This window comes from Microtus pennsylvanicus, chromosome 8, assembly GCF_037038515.1.
Source record: "Microtus pennsylvanicus isolate mMicPen1 chromosome 8, mMicPen1.hap1, whole genome shotgun sequence".
NCBI lineage: Eukaryota > Metazoa > Chordata > Mammalia > Rodentia > Cricetidae > Microtus > Microtus pennsylvanicus.
Genome location: NC_134586.1, coordinates 103249956 through 103266670, shown reverse-complemented (window position 1 = coordinate 103266670; position 16715 = coordinate 103249956). Strand labels below are relative to the sequence as shown.

Genomic DNA, 16715 nt, shown 5'->3' with positions numbered 1-16715 from the left:
TTCGTGTTAAAATGGCAACTTAAAAGTTTTATAAAGATATGACATTTCTCTGGGCGGTGGTGGCGCACGCCTTTAATCCCAGCACTTGGGAGGCAGAGGCAGGCGGATCTCTGTGAGTTCGAGACCAGTCTGGTCTACAAGAACTAATTCCAGGACAGGCTCCAAAACCACAGAGAAACCCTGTCTCAAAAAAAAAAAAAAGATATGACATTTCTTTGAAGCTGAACTGACTTAGCTTTTATAAATTTCCTGTAATTGCTTTGGAAGAAAAAAACCTAAAGTCAACATTGTCTAAATTGGTGTTTAGGGTTTGAAATGCAGTAGAAACTGATTTATAACTGAAAAATGTTATAATGTAAAAAATGGCATTTTAAAATATATTTGTTCATTTAAAACCCAGACAGATATGAAAAAGTACTGAGAACTTCCAAAATTGTTTGTATTTGAACTCTCTTAAAGCTAGAAAAACGTGCAGTTTCTTAAACCTTAAAAATACTTTGCTATTCATATAGTCCTGATATCAAATGTGCATAATTGACATTTGGGATTTAGAGATAACAAGCTAGGTTAAGATTGGATAAATTAGATTCCAATTCAGAAAATGCTAATAACCAACGATAATGAGATGATTACTCGTGCACACTGGCTGGCCCCCTCTTCTGTACACAAAACAGGTTGCTCTTTCTAGCAAAAGAAAGAGGAACAGCATCTCATACTATATGAAGAATGCTCGTTACTCAGGTTTGATAATATAAATGAATCTCTACGGCTGGCCTGGTGGAATTAACCTGCAATCCCAGCATCTTAGGAGGCTGTGGCAGGAAGGTTTCAAAGTTCAAGGGCAGTTCAAAGTTCAATGGGAAAAGGAGTAGTAACATCCCATCTCAAAGAAAAAAGGGAAAAAGAAGGCTAAGGATAATAGCTGAATAACAGGGCACTTGCATAGCTTGGAGGAGTCCCTCAGTTCTGTCCCAAGCCTGTAGATAGGTAGGTAGGTAGGTAGGTAAATAGATAGATAATAGATAGATGATAGATAGGTAGATAAATGATAGATAGGTAGGTAGGTAGATAGATGATAGATAGATAGATAGATAGATAGATAGATAGATAGATAGATAGATAGATAGATAGATAGATAGATAGATAGGAAGTATTTTTAGGTTGGTCAATGTTACAAACCAGAAACATCCTTTGGTATGAAGATACACCATGCTATATGTTAAAAACAGTCTCATTGGTGAATGGGAAGCTGCTAGCTGTAAATGACATGTCTGGTGGGGGAGGAAATGAGATGAAAAAGTTGTCAAGTGACTGCCTCTTAGCAAGGGTGCTTCTCTGTGTAATTATACTTACATAGGAAAGGCCAGAGCTGGCTCAGGTCTCTGAAAATTCTAAGTGCCTTGGGTATTTCTGTTAGTCCCTTCCAGCACTTCGGCCAAATTCCCTTATAGCCACCAAGAATCTTGCTTTCTTATTAAGGTAGGAATAAGCACTTCTAGGTGTTGGGAGCAGTGAGACCCCAGATCCTGAATTTCTTGTAATCCCCTGATCTGAGTGCCTACAGCTGCTCTGAGCACGAGACCTTCAGGAGTTCCTGATGGCAGGAGAGTGGTTTCTAGTAGGTTTGGCTGGGACATGGCTATCTCTATATAATCTGCCCCTGAACACAATAAAGGGGGCATTCTTGGGGAACTCAAGGATGACCCATGTCGCTGTCTCTCTGTCTGTGTGTGTCTGTGTATTTTAACCTCCTGCCCCTTGCCCAAAGCTCGGTAACTGGGTGCCAGCGCACAGAGCGCAGACACAGCATGGCATCTAGGTGGGCATTTTGTTGTTCATAAGATGTAGAGGAGTTTACTCAGGAGTTTCTGTGTGGGTGCCCTAGGATAAACTGTTGACTGTTGTGTTAAGCCCTTAGGTTGAGAAGGGGGAGGGACAAGATGACAGGTCGGGGGTCCATGCAGAAGCCATCTTAAGATGGCCAGGCCGGCTCTGAAAACTGCTATTCTGGGTAGAGTCCAAGATACCCGCCAGTGATGCAAACCTTGTTTTCATGGCACCCTTTGTGGTCTGACTGGCTTCAAGTTTCTGAGGTCTGTGTGGGTCGTACATAACAGTCCCTCAGTATGGAACGTGCATGAAATGCTGAAGAGTGTTGAGAGGAAAGAGTTCGTAGGCTCCTTTTACTTGGTTTGGCTGGGACAAAAAAGTGGTTCCTAAAATCTATAAGGTTCATCTGTTTTTGTAAGTTGAGAACATTTTATTAAGGGTATCTTTTAGTTGTTTCTTGTTTAGAGTGTTTTGCTTTATTTCTCACAAATGCCTATAATTTATGGAGTAGCAGTTAGTCATCTTCTGCATCACGCATGGGATAACTGATCCCTCTTTGATTAACTGACTTCCGTATAGGTTAATTGGCCTACACCTGTGTTAACTGATCCCCTGTGTAGGGTTACATGACCTGCTCTCTGATTAACTGAGCCATTCTAGGCTAACTTGTCCCAAGTGAGAGTTAATTCTCAGAGTGGGTTTTAGAACAATCTATGCTCTGTATTGGCACAGCATATCCTGATGCTTTTGTTACTGAGTACTGAAGACCCAGGTTTGTCTAAAAATACCTTCCAGAAAATGGCTTCTCTAGTCCCTCTAACATTTTTATGACACATTGAACTTTGAGAACACAACAAGGAGTGGTGTTTTGTAGGCAGAGGTTGCTTATTCGTTTCCAGTCCGCCTAGACCCAAAATAAGCACACAGAAACTGTATTAATTAAAACACTGCTTGGTCTATTAGCTTATGCATATTTCTAACTAGCTCCTATATCTTAAATTAACCTATTTCTATTATTTTATATTTTACCACGAGGCTCATGGTTTACCAGCAAGGTTCTGGCTGGAGACTCATGTCTTTCTCCTCTGGTGGCTACATGGCTTCTCCTTGACTCTGCCTACTCTCTCCTCCTCTGTCTGCTTGGAATTTCCACCTTGCCCTGTTCTGTGCTACAATAGGCCCAAAGCAGATTTTTTATTAATCAATGGTATTCACAGCATTCAGAGGGGAAGCACACATGAGTGTTCGGGTGGTATCCACTCCGTGCCTTGGTGATGGATTTCACACTGTACTTAACCTCCCTAATATCCTGGCCTGAGATTGAGACTGAACTCAGCCCATTTTACATACACACATTTACTGTCCATGCGTCTATGACTCTACAAATGGATGACTGGTAGAAACTCACCATGTCCTAGGGACTCCTGTCTTTCTTCTCTGGCAATGTCCAGTTGGAAGCGCTAGCTACCGAGAATTCCTGGTGTGATCCAGGTTGTGCACACCGTTTCCTGTTTTCATTCTGGAGGTTTCTCAAGACAACCCCAGCAGCTTTGGGGTGCCCCTCAGTTGCTCTAAAAAATGGAACGGTGCATGTGTTACCATCTTCAAGGATCTGTTGTCCCTGCTGGGAAGGGTCTTTGCCAGTGTCCCTCAAAATCCCCTGATTCAGCAATGCTCACTCCTATGCCCACTCTATTCAGCTCTGGTGGAGGCTGTAGTAATTTTAAATAGAGTTGATTGTGGCAACCCCCAGCGGTTTTTAGTGCCTCCTCCCTTTCTGTTGCTGGGATTTCTGGAGTGATAAGGAATTTTGGCAGGCAGAAAGAAAATTCTCACTTTGCTCTGACTCCCGAATGAACTAGAATGGAGTTTTATGTCCTCAACTACTTCAGCTATCTCTGTGCAATTTGTTTTAGTATTTTCTCATTCTCATTTAATTACCTCCTGATTCTGGCTTCAGCGACTGTCTGTCACCTCTCAATCAGGCTCATGGGTTACAGTATGAGCCACTTTCCCTAGAGTGTCTTCTGAATCCTTCCTTCCTTATGTCGTTTCTCTCACAAGGGCAAGAAAAGGACCTAGTGGGACTGCTGGAATTTTGTTTGTCACCATGACTCTGGGTGATGATTTGCTTCCTTGCTCAATGGCGAGGATTAGCAAACAGAATTCTGAGTTACAGCTTCCTGTAGCTCCTCCACACATCTTTCCCTTGTTCCCAAGTTTTAGGCGTAGTCCCTTTGTTTCCTGGGAGTTATGTCATTGTTAGTTCAGGTCGCCTAGTTCTTCATGCAGGCACGTTCCCAGGGAAGAAGTGTAAATCTGTAGTGGTTGCTTCAGAGTGAAGCTGCCATCCAGTGTTGGCTGTCGCAGGGGCTGAGCATGGCCAGCTAAGTGTGACAGAGGGTTTCCTCACCCCAGAAAAGCCCTGACTCTGGGGGGCAGCTGGGGCACGCTGCTGCCTTGTATCTTTGACTTGTCTATACTCCACTTAATTATGATGGGTTTAACCACATCACCCTGAACTGTAGAACAGTGGGGTTTGGATGCTGGCTCCCTGGAAACGGCATCAATTCTGCAACAGAAGTAATCAGTTGAGATGAGTGTCTCACCTATGGCACAAAGCAGAGGCTCAGCCCGTCTGTGGGTGGATAGGTTGTGTTCTTTCAGTTACTTACAATGCTAAGTAATGAAGCCAAGCAAAAAACATCGGGTAATTATATAAAAGAGACAGGAGGAGTCTTATCCTGACCTCTGATCTAACTGGGGAGAGAAAACTAAGATTAAATTAAAAAACTAAAAGTTTTATATAATTGTATGAAAAATGAGAAAAAGATAACGCTAAATCCAAACAGAGAGTAAGCACATCTCCCTTCAAACAGGAGTCTGCCTGTTCTGACCTGGTCCATGGCCTAACTCCTTCAGCAGGCGGAGATTTGGGACAAGAGAGACAGGTGAATATTGATTTTGGCTTGGAACGTGATTCTTATTCTCTGTTATTATGAAACTGAGTTGAGCGCCTGGTTCATGTCACTGTTTTTGAGCTCAGAGATTTTGAAGTTGCAACTTTTACCTCCCTGTGTTTTGAGATTTTCAAACACCCACAGATAGACCTCAGTATTTGAGAAGTGTTCAGCACCGACATGAATCTAACCCCTTTTATTTATAAAGTAAGCACACTGAAAATGAAAACAATTGCTACACATGAATTGAAATAGAATGATGTAAGAAATTCCAAGTTGTATTAAAATAGAAACAGACATTTATCTTAAAGTAGATAAGAGAAGCAACATGCTTCAAAGAGGTTTTTTAAATTTACACGATACATGATTTTCTAAAATTTGAAAATATTAAAAAAAAAAACATTTGGTCAAAGTTCCAAAAAGGCTAGCAGGTGGCTTTCACATTACCTAAATTTTATAAGAACTTGTGTGGAACTCATTTGACCCTGAATCTGCCTCACTCTGATATTTGAAAGCTGTGCTCACAACTAAATTAATAACATTAATTATTAATAACAAATGCATCTGGATTGACTTCTGATAGGAATACACCTGGGCAGACAAAAATATTGGATTTAATGTATTTAAAGTTACATATTCATTTCACTAAGTTGAGCCTGGGTGTCTCTTTCTACACTCTTTTCTACTGCCTGCAACAGTGGGCGGCTCCACAGATGCCGGGAAAGTACCTGTGGAAACAGCAGATGCTAAACTCAAGTATCTCCACTTGAAACTGACTTCAGGAATTTTTTAAGCTGTATTTGAGTTTTTCCTGGTTACTGTAGGTCAGCTGGAGAGGGTTTTGTGAAAAAAGACTCACAGCCAGGAAAACCTGCTGCATTTTCTTAGAAATCTCACTTCATTACCCTGGTTTTATTCTAAAATTGAGTCTTGCTTTAACTAGGGCGGTATCAGTTTCCTTGAATTTGGGGGTAAAACACCCTATTTCTGAGGCCTTACTCTGTCCCTTGCAGTGTTCAGAGACGAGCATGTCCCTGCACCCAGCTTTTCTTGGGCATTATTATCTCTTCATGATGCTCAGAGTCGATGAATAACTACATTGTGCCTGTGACTTTTGAGAAATAACTTGCTCATTTCTAGAAAAGAAAGCTGTATTGAAACAAGTCTTCTTGTAATTAATTGCCCACAAAAATAATAAGGGTGCTTTTGTTACATTTTCAAGTGTTACAATAGGAGCTGTTTGGGGACTGTCTGAGGTACATGAAGGTGAGCTGTTGCAAGACCTTACTTTATCCAGAGAGTCTGATACTGGCTTCAAGTGTCTGGGCTTTTTGTGAGCTGACCGCCTCAGTGACTTTTAGTTGTACTGTGACAAAATGCCTGACTGGGGTGTGTTTAGTCTTGATTGGGGAGGGGGATTGTCCACTGCAGTAGGAGCAGGGGAAAACTAGTGACTTACAGCTACAATGTGGAAGGAGGGAGGGAAGGAGGAAGGGAGAGAGGGAGGGAGGGAGGGAGGGAGGGAGGGAGGGAGGGAGGGAGGGAGGGAGGGAGGGATGGCTGACGGGCTGGTAGTCAGCTCCCTGGCTTTCTTCTTTGTCCCCCTTTATTTAAGACTGGACACATTAGATAGTGCTATTCAGGGTGGGTCTTCTCTCCCCAGCTACATCTTTCCGGAAATACCTTTTCAGATCCCCTCAGAAATGTCCCCTAGGTAATTATAATCCCAGCAAGTTCACAATGACAATGGGCTGTCAGACTGCCTCAGGAAAGCCTAAACAAGAAAGCGCATGAGGGATTCAGGAACGTCCACTCAGCTGGTCTCCCTCCTGTTCAGTTTGCTGCTCTGCTGGTTAGGACCCCCAAGTTAGTCCCCTGGACTCCTGCCTGCATCTTTGAGCCCTCGGTCCCTGTGTCCTTGCCACAGAGTATGCTATGAGAAGGTTTCTTAGAGGGCCCTGTCTTCCTACATGCTCTGGACTCCAAGTACAAGTCTCATAGCGCCATTGCGACGCCTATGACTTCCTTCCTTCTAATGACCGAGATGGTCATCTGTATTGTGGATCTGGTTTTTACAGCTAGTACCTGACCTGGGAGTATTAGTGCCCAGTTCTGCAATACAAAGTTTCAAGGGGATCTTCCTGCAGCTCTTTTCCTCTGTGAGCATGCTGATTCTCCCACCTGCAGTGCCATGGGAACTGTGGTTACGTTCCTGAAGGGTCACAACCTTCTGTTACCTGGACTCCTTCCTGTCCTAAAGAATACTGTTCAGGTGCCATATGGCAGAGCTGGTGATATCCTCTTTTCCTGTAGGAGGCCAGCTCCTCGTGTCCCAGGAACTCTTTCTAGCTAGGTGCATAGCTGTACCTCCAAGTTGCTGTATCCTCTAGATGACTCAGGAGTCCCAGGTTGGATAGACTGGGGCTGGGACCCAGGCTCCAATTTCTGTCACTTCCTCTGCAGTGAGTGTAAACTTCTGTCAGTGTGAGTGTTGTGACATCCTGTAGAGAGGGATCAGACACTGCCTCTGTCACCACAGTGGTGTCAGCTTTAAATTAACATCGGATATTGAGTAAGAGCCTTACACATGCTACCCAGACATTGCAAAATGAGCTCCTACATCCACAGCCCCCCTCTTGCTTTTATTTTGAAATGGAGTTGCACCAATTTTCTCAAGCTGGTCTTGGAGGCATTATGCAGTCCAGGCAGGCTTTGAAATTGCAACCCTCCTGCTTCAGCCACCCAAGTAGATAGGATGGCAGACCTGCATCACCAGATCCAGCTATATGGAAGCTTTTTTAAAAAATTAAAATTCTTTTTGAGTATGAATGTTTTGCCTGCAAGTGTGTGTGTATGTTTGGTGCTGAGGGAGGCCAGAAGAAGATGTTGAAAGACATGGAGTTGGAGTCACAGATGGCTGTGGACTGCTACATGGGTGCTGGTACCTGAACCCAGCTCTTCTGCAAGACCTTAAACACTAAGCCATCTTTCTCGTTGTTCTATGGACCCTTTTAAAACGCAAGACTGTATTCCCTGTGGATACGGCATTGGTTTCTCAGCAGATTGTCCTTTTCTTCTGTCTTTTTATTTTTGCTTTATTATAAATTGTAGCTCCTCAGGTATAGTATTGCACAGAGAAAAATGAAAGATAATTTTGCTTTGTTTCAGATCTTAAAGGAGAGGATTTGGTCTTTCATTGTCAAGTATTGTTAAGTATGTTTTTTTAATGCCGTTTTCAACTAAAGAAGATTTCCTTCTAGGATTTGCAGGTGTTGTTTCTCTGCTTCTACCTCGTGTGTTGCTGGGATTGACCTCAGGTTGTCAGACACAGCCGTGAGTGCCTTTATATGCTGAGGAGCTATCTTGCCAACCGCACTCCTAGGATTTGTATTAGAATATGTTGAATTTTGTGAAATGTTTCTTACAGATCTATTAAGATGATAGTATGGCTTTTTTTTTGTTTGTAGTCTATTAATGTAATGAATTATATTGATTTTTTGAAAATCAAAACCACTTTACATTCCAGGGTGAAAGGGCCAAATTTCAATCAATCACAATATGGTGTGTGTGTGTGTGTGTGTGTGTGTAAGAGGGAGGGTGTATGTCTATGATACTAACACACTTCGCAAAAACCATCCTTTACAATATTCTTCATCATGGATCTAAAATCCATGAGCTCTTTGGGGGTTCCTCATTCTGGTGAGTCCTGTTTTCTTTTCTTCTTCATTCTTTCTTTCTTTCTTCCTTTTATTTGCTTGTTGTTTTCTCCTTCAAGCTTTCTCTAGTGAATTACCAGTTTCAACATTTATTTTTTGTTTTTTGTTTTGTTTTGAAGTTTATTGTGTTTTTTTCTCTTTTCTTACTATTTTCTGGTTATTCCTTATTTTGGAGCTTATTTTGTTTAATTTCTTTCTCATACTTTAGACAGTATTAGATACAGCTGACCCAAGCCGTCCCTTTATTTATAAGCAAACACTAGACACTCTGCATTTCTACCAGGCAGTGTCTTCATTGCTTCCAAAAGCCTCTCAACATCATTCCTTTATTCTTTGCAAAAGCTTTATCCTCATAGAACTTAGACGTCTATCTATTATGGAGGTCTATTTGTAAAAATGGCCTGTGGCTGGACCTGGAACTGTGTGCACACACCTCTTCCCAACAAGAGCTGGTGTACAGTTTGGGCAGATGATGTGGTTTCGGCTGAGAACCCACCTTTTCCTGGGATCTGGAGTCCTGGTGTGTGCCAGCTGGAGAACTCTGCAGGATGAGCACAGAGGAACCTGCGCTGTTTGTGCTCCGGTGCATGGCCTTGGTGGAAGCATCACAACTGTGTCACATGCTACTGTGATCCTTGGGAAGAGTGATCACAGTAGGCCCGCCTCAGGGCTCCTAGAGGCTGGGTGTCTTCCCTCAGTATTGTCCCCCCAAAATATCAGATAGCATTTATCTACTAATCTCGAATGGAAAGGAATAATTTCTTATTTCTTGAAAAAAGGAACTTCTTAATAATTCTAGAAATGTTTGCTTCCAGGATGTTTTCCTCGGGTATTTCCTGATTGTAGGAAGGACAGTCACCCATTTTCTTGTCATCTCACTGAGAACTTAAACTCTTGTCTAATACGAAACATCTTAAATTAAACAGAAAGGAGTTTTTGTGGATGTTATAAACAGAATTAAGTTTGAGTTTATTCCACCTTCCATAGTTTTTGCTCACAAATTAAAGGATGTTCTGTGTGACCTGCCCCAAGTTTGGGGTAGTTCTTGTGTTCCTGGGATTAGCTACAGACACAGTATGGTGTGTGTGTGTGTGTGTCACCTCCTAGGCAATTGGCATCGTTAAAATTAAGCTTAATATTTCCTTCCCAACCACCAGTTGTCAGAAACTTCCTGAAGTGGAAGGTAAACACAAGCTTTAGAATTTCTATGAGAAGCTCATGACCACGGAAGTAGCTGTTGTTGCTCTGGGTAAAGAATGCAAGGGTTATGTGGTCCGAATCAGTGGAAATGAACAAGGATTTCCCATGAATCAGTGCATCTTAACCCATGGCGGATTGTGTATGATACTGAATAAGGGGTATTCCTGTTATAGACCAAGGAGAATTGGAAAGAAGTACTATTCATGGATTCTAATCTGAGTTTTCTCAACTTTCTCAACTTGATTATTACAGAGAGAGAGAGAGAGAGAGAGAGAGAGAGAGAGAGAGAGAGAAATTGATTGATTGATTCCTGGACTACTGTGCTCCAAAGAAAAGAATCTGAAAGCTTTTTAATATCTCTAAAGAAGATGATATCTGCCAATTATCTTGTCAGAAACCCCTTAAGCAAAGAAGGTGAAAAGCCCAGGGTCAAAGAACCCAAGATTTCAGCCTGTATGATTCTGTGTGTCCTACAACCCAAATACCAACATATTGTTCTGAAGAAACAACTCCCTAAGGAAAACATGGAAGAGGTTTCAGAATATGCTAACCTTTTGGTCAAGAGAATGAAACATGCCAAAGAAAAACACCAGAGACAGATCGCAAGAGACTAGTCTGTCCTCACTGAGAGAGGCTTCTGGGTCTCTGGGTGCTGTCCAAAATAAGTCTTTAAGAGTAACAAATAATCAGATCTTGAGAAAGAATTCAGTAGATAAATTATCATCCAACATTTCTCATGGAAGACTTCCTTTAGATGCTAGATGAGTTTATATAATGCTACCATGTCTCCGTGGCACTTAGAGATTTGCATATGCCTTGTTCTACAGTGGATTCTTAGTCCCACACCCCTAACTATTGACATGTCAGCGCATTGAAGGACTTCTTCTCCTTGTAGGTGGACAGGTCAGAAAAGAGGGTTTCCAGTGAGCAGTGGGAGGGAGATGGCCTCCTCCAGGACATCTTGGGCATATGAGATGAATAATTCATGGGCTCTATCCTGCTTCCTACTATCTGGTATCAGCATAGGAAATATTGTGTTTCCAAGTCACAGAGACTGCTGGAAGCACATAGATGATAAATTTTAGATTAGAACACCCACATTTCTCTCCCATTTTATATTTAAATTGAAGAGAAGAGGAAGTTTGAGTTTATCACTTGTTTTGCTGAGAATACAATGGCTCCTACAAAGCTCACTCTTCACTACTGATGTTTATCTGCAATTTTAGCATCATGTGCTATCTAGCGTGCATAATAAATGCACAGGAGTGGTATTAAAATATGTGCTTCAGAAAATGGAGAGATGTTTTGATGCATAGAGCACAAGCCCTGAATTGTTCAATCCCCTAAACCCACATAAATAAGTCAAGGGTGATAGTGTGTGCTTATAATTCCAATTCTAGGAAGACAGATTCAGGTGGGTTCCTGAGGCATGCTGGCGAGAGAGCTAGAAAGCCTGGCCTACTTGTAGGTTTCAGGGCAGTGAGAAGCCCTGTCTGAAAAAGAAGGCAAAAGGGGGAAAAAGAAGAAGAAGAGCACTGAATCGTGGCTCCTGAGCTCGTTTCTGGCTCTCCATGTGCACATATGCACATGCAAATAGATATGCAGCTACGTAAGCCCAAGCATACATGAATACACACACAAGGAAAATGCACACAGGGAAAACTTCTTTCATCTTTGCCATTCCACACACAGAAGGGACAATACTTTGTTACCCTTGGGACGCATTAAGGAAATGCTAGGTCTAGTAATTTTCTAAGCTTGGGGCCTCTGCACTCCACTGCAAACATGAAGGGTCTGGGTTAGCTTTATAGATGCTAAGTAAACAATCTTTGTGACAGCCCAGTTGGGGAACCGGATTGCATGTGAGAAACAGTGGTAAAAAGAAGTTAACCCAAGGTTAGAGAGTCCCTTTGGCTGAAATTTGGATCTCAGGGAGCTCATTGGAAATCTGTGCTATTAAAGACTCGTCTCAAATGCTGAGTTTACTGCTTCCCTTCTGTTGGAAGAAAGAGGAAAACGCACCATTCCCTACCAACTGCATCCCACCATGGAGCGAACCAAGCTTTATTTCACTAATAGCATCCCCTCTCACAGGGAATGAGATCAAACCGAAGACAAACCTTTATCCAGGGTTAGAAATGGCAAGTGTGTGGCCCTGGTCCTGAGAAATGGGCTCTGTGGCATCTTAACTAGGACAAGACTCCTCTCCTTAGTGAATGTCTCCACAGTCAAACAAAAATCCTGTTGTGTGCTGGAGGGACCTCTCTCTGTTCACACTCCCTTCCTCTAGCAGATGTCACCCACCTGACCCATTTCTCTTCTTCCTCTTCCACTGGAGACACGGCTCAAGTTACTCATCCTGTTTCCTTGTCCATGATGTTTTCCACCTCTTCTGAGCACTATGATGACTTGTCCTGAATCCTTGTCTGTGAGGTCCCTAACCTCTGCTAAGTCATGATGATTTGTCCTGCATTCTCATCTATGAGACTTCTCTCTGCTAAGTGTATTATTCCTGCATCCTTCTCTGAAGTTCTATGATGAGCTCTGTGCTGAATTGTCCTGCATCAGCCTTGGTGAGACTTCTGCCTTCTGCTGAGCTCAGTGCTGTACTTACTGGGCTCCTTTGTGAAGTCCCCTGAGGACTGTGCTAACTGGTCCTGCATCCCGGCCCATGGAACTTATACTCTTCAGTGAACCCTAAACCTCCATTGCACAGGCACGGATCACAGAAGAACCGAGCACTTCCTTTGTGGAGTGCAGCATTAAAAATGCATGCCAGGCCTCTCCACCCAGGACAATAGTGACTGAAGAAGTTCTGAGCGGGATGCAGAGGGCGAAGAGTACACAATTGCTATAAGGTAGGAAACACCCAGAGCCACCGCTTGGATTAGCAGGAAACAACACATCGGCTTTTCATTTCCTGAACAGATATGCAGGAAGACATTTTATTCTGAATTTTATCAATGTCGACGTTATTATGGTTTGTTTTAATGTCAAATCGCTACAAATTAGAATTTCCTGCATAAGCAGCTTCAATTGAAGAACTATCCTGATTGCTTTAATTGATGCAGAAAGGTCCTTCCCCAGGGTGGGTGGCACCTTCTGGTAGCACTCCAGAAAGGAAAGGTTGTGGCAGAGGAGGATTCACCCACTGCCTTGCTTAGCTTTCCCTCTTGCCTCTGACGTGACTCATCCTTGCTGCTGCTAGTTCCCAGCTGATTCCCAGATCCACATTCTCAGGCCTCCGTCTTGTAGTAAGGACCAGCAGCTCTCCAGGAACCATCCCAGTTTTCAGTACCAGAATGGAACTCCTAAGACACTGAGTCTAGTGGACTGAGCATCTCCCAGGTGTTGGTCTCCCAGGTGAGATGGCCATTGTGGGACTGCTGTAATTGGGGCTATTGCCAGCATCAAGACCTGAGTAACCAGTGGGCACATGGCCTCTCAGGTGTGGCTCAGTGGGTGTTGTTATTTTAATTTAAGATGGCAACAAATTCTTATATGTATTTATGTATGTATGTATATATATGTGTGTGTGCATGTGTGTATATATGTGTGTGTTTATGTGTATATATGTGTGTGTATGTATGTGTATATGTATTATATACATATATATATATGTTTCTTCAACAACACCAGAAATGATGATATTGTTACAGACTACATAATTTTCTCTGCATAAGTATGCTTTATGTCATTTTTATTGCCAAGAACTATTCTTTTTTATTTCTTTTTTTTCAAAACAAGTAACTGTATTTTGTCCAGATCAAACTGTAGGCCCTAAATGATTCCAGAGGACCAAATACATAAAAATCACTTTTGTTCTTAGACACGAGTTGGTTTCTAAAGCAAAAGACAGCAAGAAAATTACCATCTCCCTGGAGTCTGCATAGCTGCCAGTGAGTTCCCATCAGATGTGCTAAAGAACATGCCACATACATGCTAGAGAACACGCCGCATACATGCTAGAGGACATGCCGCATACATGCTAGAGAACATGCCACATACATGCTAAAGAACATGCTACATATATGCTAAAGAACATGCCACATACATGCTAGAGAACACGCCACATACATGCTAGAGGACATATCACATTCATGCTAGAGAACACGCCGCATACATGCTAGAGGACATGCCGCATACATGCTAGAGAACATGCCACATACATGCTAGAGGACATGCCGCATACATGCTAGAGAACATGCCACATACATGCTAAAGAACATGCTACATATATGCTAAAGAACATGCCACATACATGCTAGAGAACACGCCACATACATGCTAGAGGACATATCACATTCATGCTAGAGAACACGCCGCATACATGCTAGAGGACATGCCGCATACATGCTAGAGAACATGCCACATACATGCTAGAGGACATGCCGCATACATGCTAGAGAACATGCCACATACATGCTAAAGAACATGCTACATATATGCTAAAGAACATACCACATTCATGCTAGAGAACACGCCACATACATGCTAGAGGACATATCACATTCATGCTAGAGAACATGCCACATACATGCTAGAGGACATATCACATTCATGCTAGAGAACATGCCACATACATGCTAGAGGACATATCACATTCATGCTAGAGGACATGCCGCATACATGCTAGAGAACATGCCACATTCATGCTAGAGAACATGTCACATACATGCTAGAGAACATGCCATGTACATGCTAGAGAACATGCCACATGCATGCTTATGCTCGTTAAATACACAAACAAGCTCACCTTTGCTTTTTCCATTTGGCAAATGTAGAGACAATCAAGAAAACATGTCACGCTGAGCAATTAGATCCCCCCTTCCTCTGAGTCTTTCCCGTTAGTGGTCTCCTCTTTGCAGGAAGTCAGCAAAGCAGCTCTGAATGTGGGCTTGAGACATGCTGCTCTGAGCATCACTGCTCTGGGTCTGCTTCCCAGGTCACTCCACTCAGGACCACGATGGCCTTACCAGTTAGAGCCGATACCCTTACCCCAGGGCCATTGCACTATAACTTTGGAGAATCTCAGTGCAATGATTTAAAGAGGTGGAGACAGGTGGATCCCCAGGGCTCTCTGGTCACCTTAGCCAAACTGGTGAGATCCAGATTTGGCGAGAGATGTTGTCTCAAAACCTAAGCTGAACAACGATTAAGAAAGACACCCTACATTGACATCTGGTTCCTAAATGCACACACACACATGCACATACATGCACATATACACACCACGTACACACACACGCACACACCACGTACCCCCCCACACCATAAACATGCACACATGCACACTTACACAACACACAAATGCACACACATACATATGCACACATTATATACACACATACATATATAGTATGTATAAAAATAAAAGAGGGAAAGGGAATTTTTTATCCTATTTGCTTTTATTCTTTTTCAAGGAAAACCCACATTTTTTTCTTACAAGTACTGTGTCTTCATACAAAGGAAGGAGGAAGAATGGATTTCATATTTGTCAAGTGCCCCTTTTCCTTCCACATAGGTAGGCTGAGATTGTGTCAAGGTGCTTAGCCACTGAATTCCTCACATAACCTGAGCACAGACACAGACCTCCTATGGACAGGGCCCTCTCCTCTATGGTGCTCACTGGGCTGTTGGGTGTGGTAACCCAAGCAACTTTATCCTTTGAGAAAGAGAAGCTCAGAAGTCAGTTTTGTTTTCCTTTTTCCCTGAAAAACTGTATTTTGCATGAGTCAAACGATACTTACCAGAACAACAGCCAGTTTAAAGATGCTGTATGTGCAGAAGGTGGTATCAGTATGTTATGAATGAGATGCTCATAGTTAATTGTTGAAAGAAGATACTAAGTAAGTTGGTGTGGGATCACGTAAGGGGTCTACCAGGATGAACGTGAAGTTGGGGCCTGCTTTCAGCAATGCTGAGATTCTTAGAGATGAGAAGGTTAAATCTCTAACTCATGCTTAGTGGTTAGCTGCTCTTGCAGCTGTTTTTGCAGAAGATCCAGGTTGGATTCCCAGCACCCAGATGATGGCTCACAACCATCTTAACTGAAAGGGTTCTGATGCTCTTTTCTGATCTCCATGGGCATCAGGTATGCACATGACACACATACATGTAGGCAAAACATTCATATACATAGAATTAATAAATCTTTAAAATAATTTTAAAAGTTATCCTTAGAGAAACAGGTTAAGAGCTAGAGGGAGAAGCATAAGACTAGCCTGAGCATTCATAAATAATAATGTCTCCGTGTCATGATATGGGAGCTGGTTGGTGGCACAAAAGAAAGACTGTTACACACTACAATAGCTTTCTGTTCATAACCTTTTTAAATTGAATGTTGTTTTGTTGGCACTACACAAATGAGTATCACATATATGTATGATACACACACACACACACACACACACACACTCATAATCACATACTCTCTGACCTGACGATTTTTGAAGTGATGATTTTATGTATTGTACAAGCCAAGTGCTGCAGAAGACACAGAAGGTACAGCAAATATGCTTCCTTCTAAGTAGTCTCTGCCTTCCTGAACAGGAAAATGTGGCAACAGAAATGCCAGTAGAAGGTATAGTTGCTCACTGAAGGTCATTGTATCCTGTGGGTGCTGAAAGGAGATGGAGGCCTTGTGGAATACAGGTCCGGAAGTAAGGGTAAGGGTACATGGCTAAAGCCAGAGAGGTGACCACACATCAGCTGAGAAGGAGGCAGTCACATCTCAGCGGCAGAAGCAAGACTGCTGCCCCCAGAAACATGTCCATCCCAATCCTATGTGAAAAATGGCTATGGTGACTCTTGTTTGGAGTGGGATTTTTTCAGTATATAATTGTATTTCTCCTTTTTTTCAGTTGTTTTTCAGTCTCGGTGAAAAAATATCTCTTGTAGAATATACATTTTGAAACTTTGTAGCAGGCAGATTGCCTTTTTTCTTCTTCATTGACCCTCTGTCCCTCTCTCCCTGCTTCCTTCCTCCCTTTCTCTCTTTATTTCCCCC

At 42.5% G+C, this 16715-nt stretch overlaps 1 protein-coding gene and 1 pseudogene across 4 annotated transcripts in view; both read left to right on the top strand.

The window, feature by feature from the left end:
- The window catches only part of Sntg2 (syntrophin gamma 2), a 199956-nt gene that overhangs the window by 9400 nt on the left and 173841 nt on the right, over positions 1-16715 (top strand). The gene's annotated exons all lie outside the window — the stretch shown is intronic.
- LOC142855731 (small ribosomal subunit protein eS6-like) lies at positions 6051-10320 on the top strand (annotated as a pseudogene).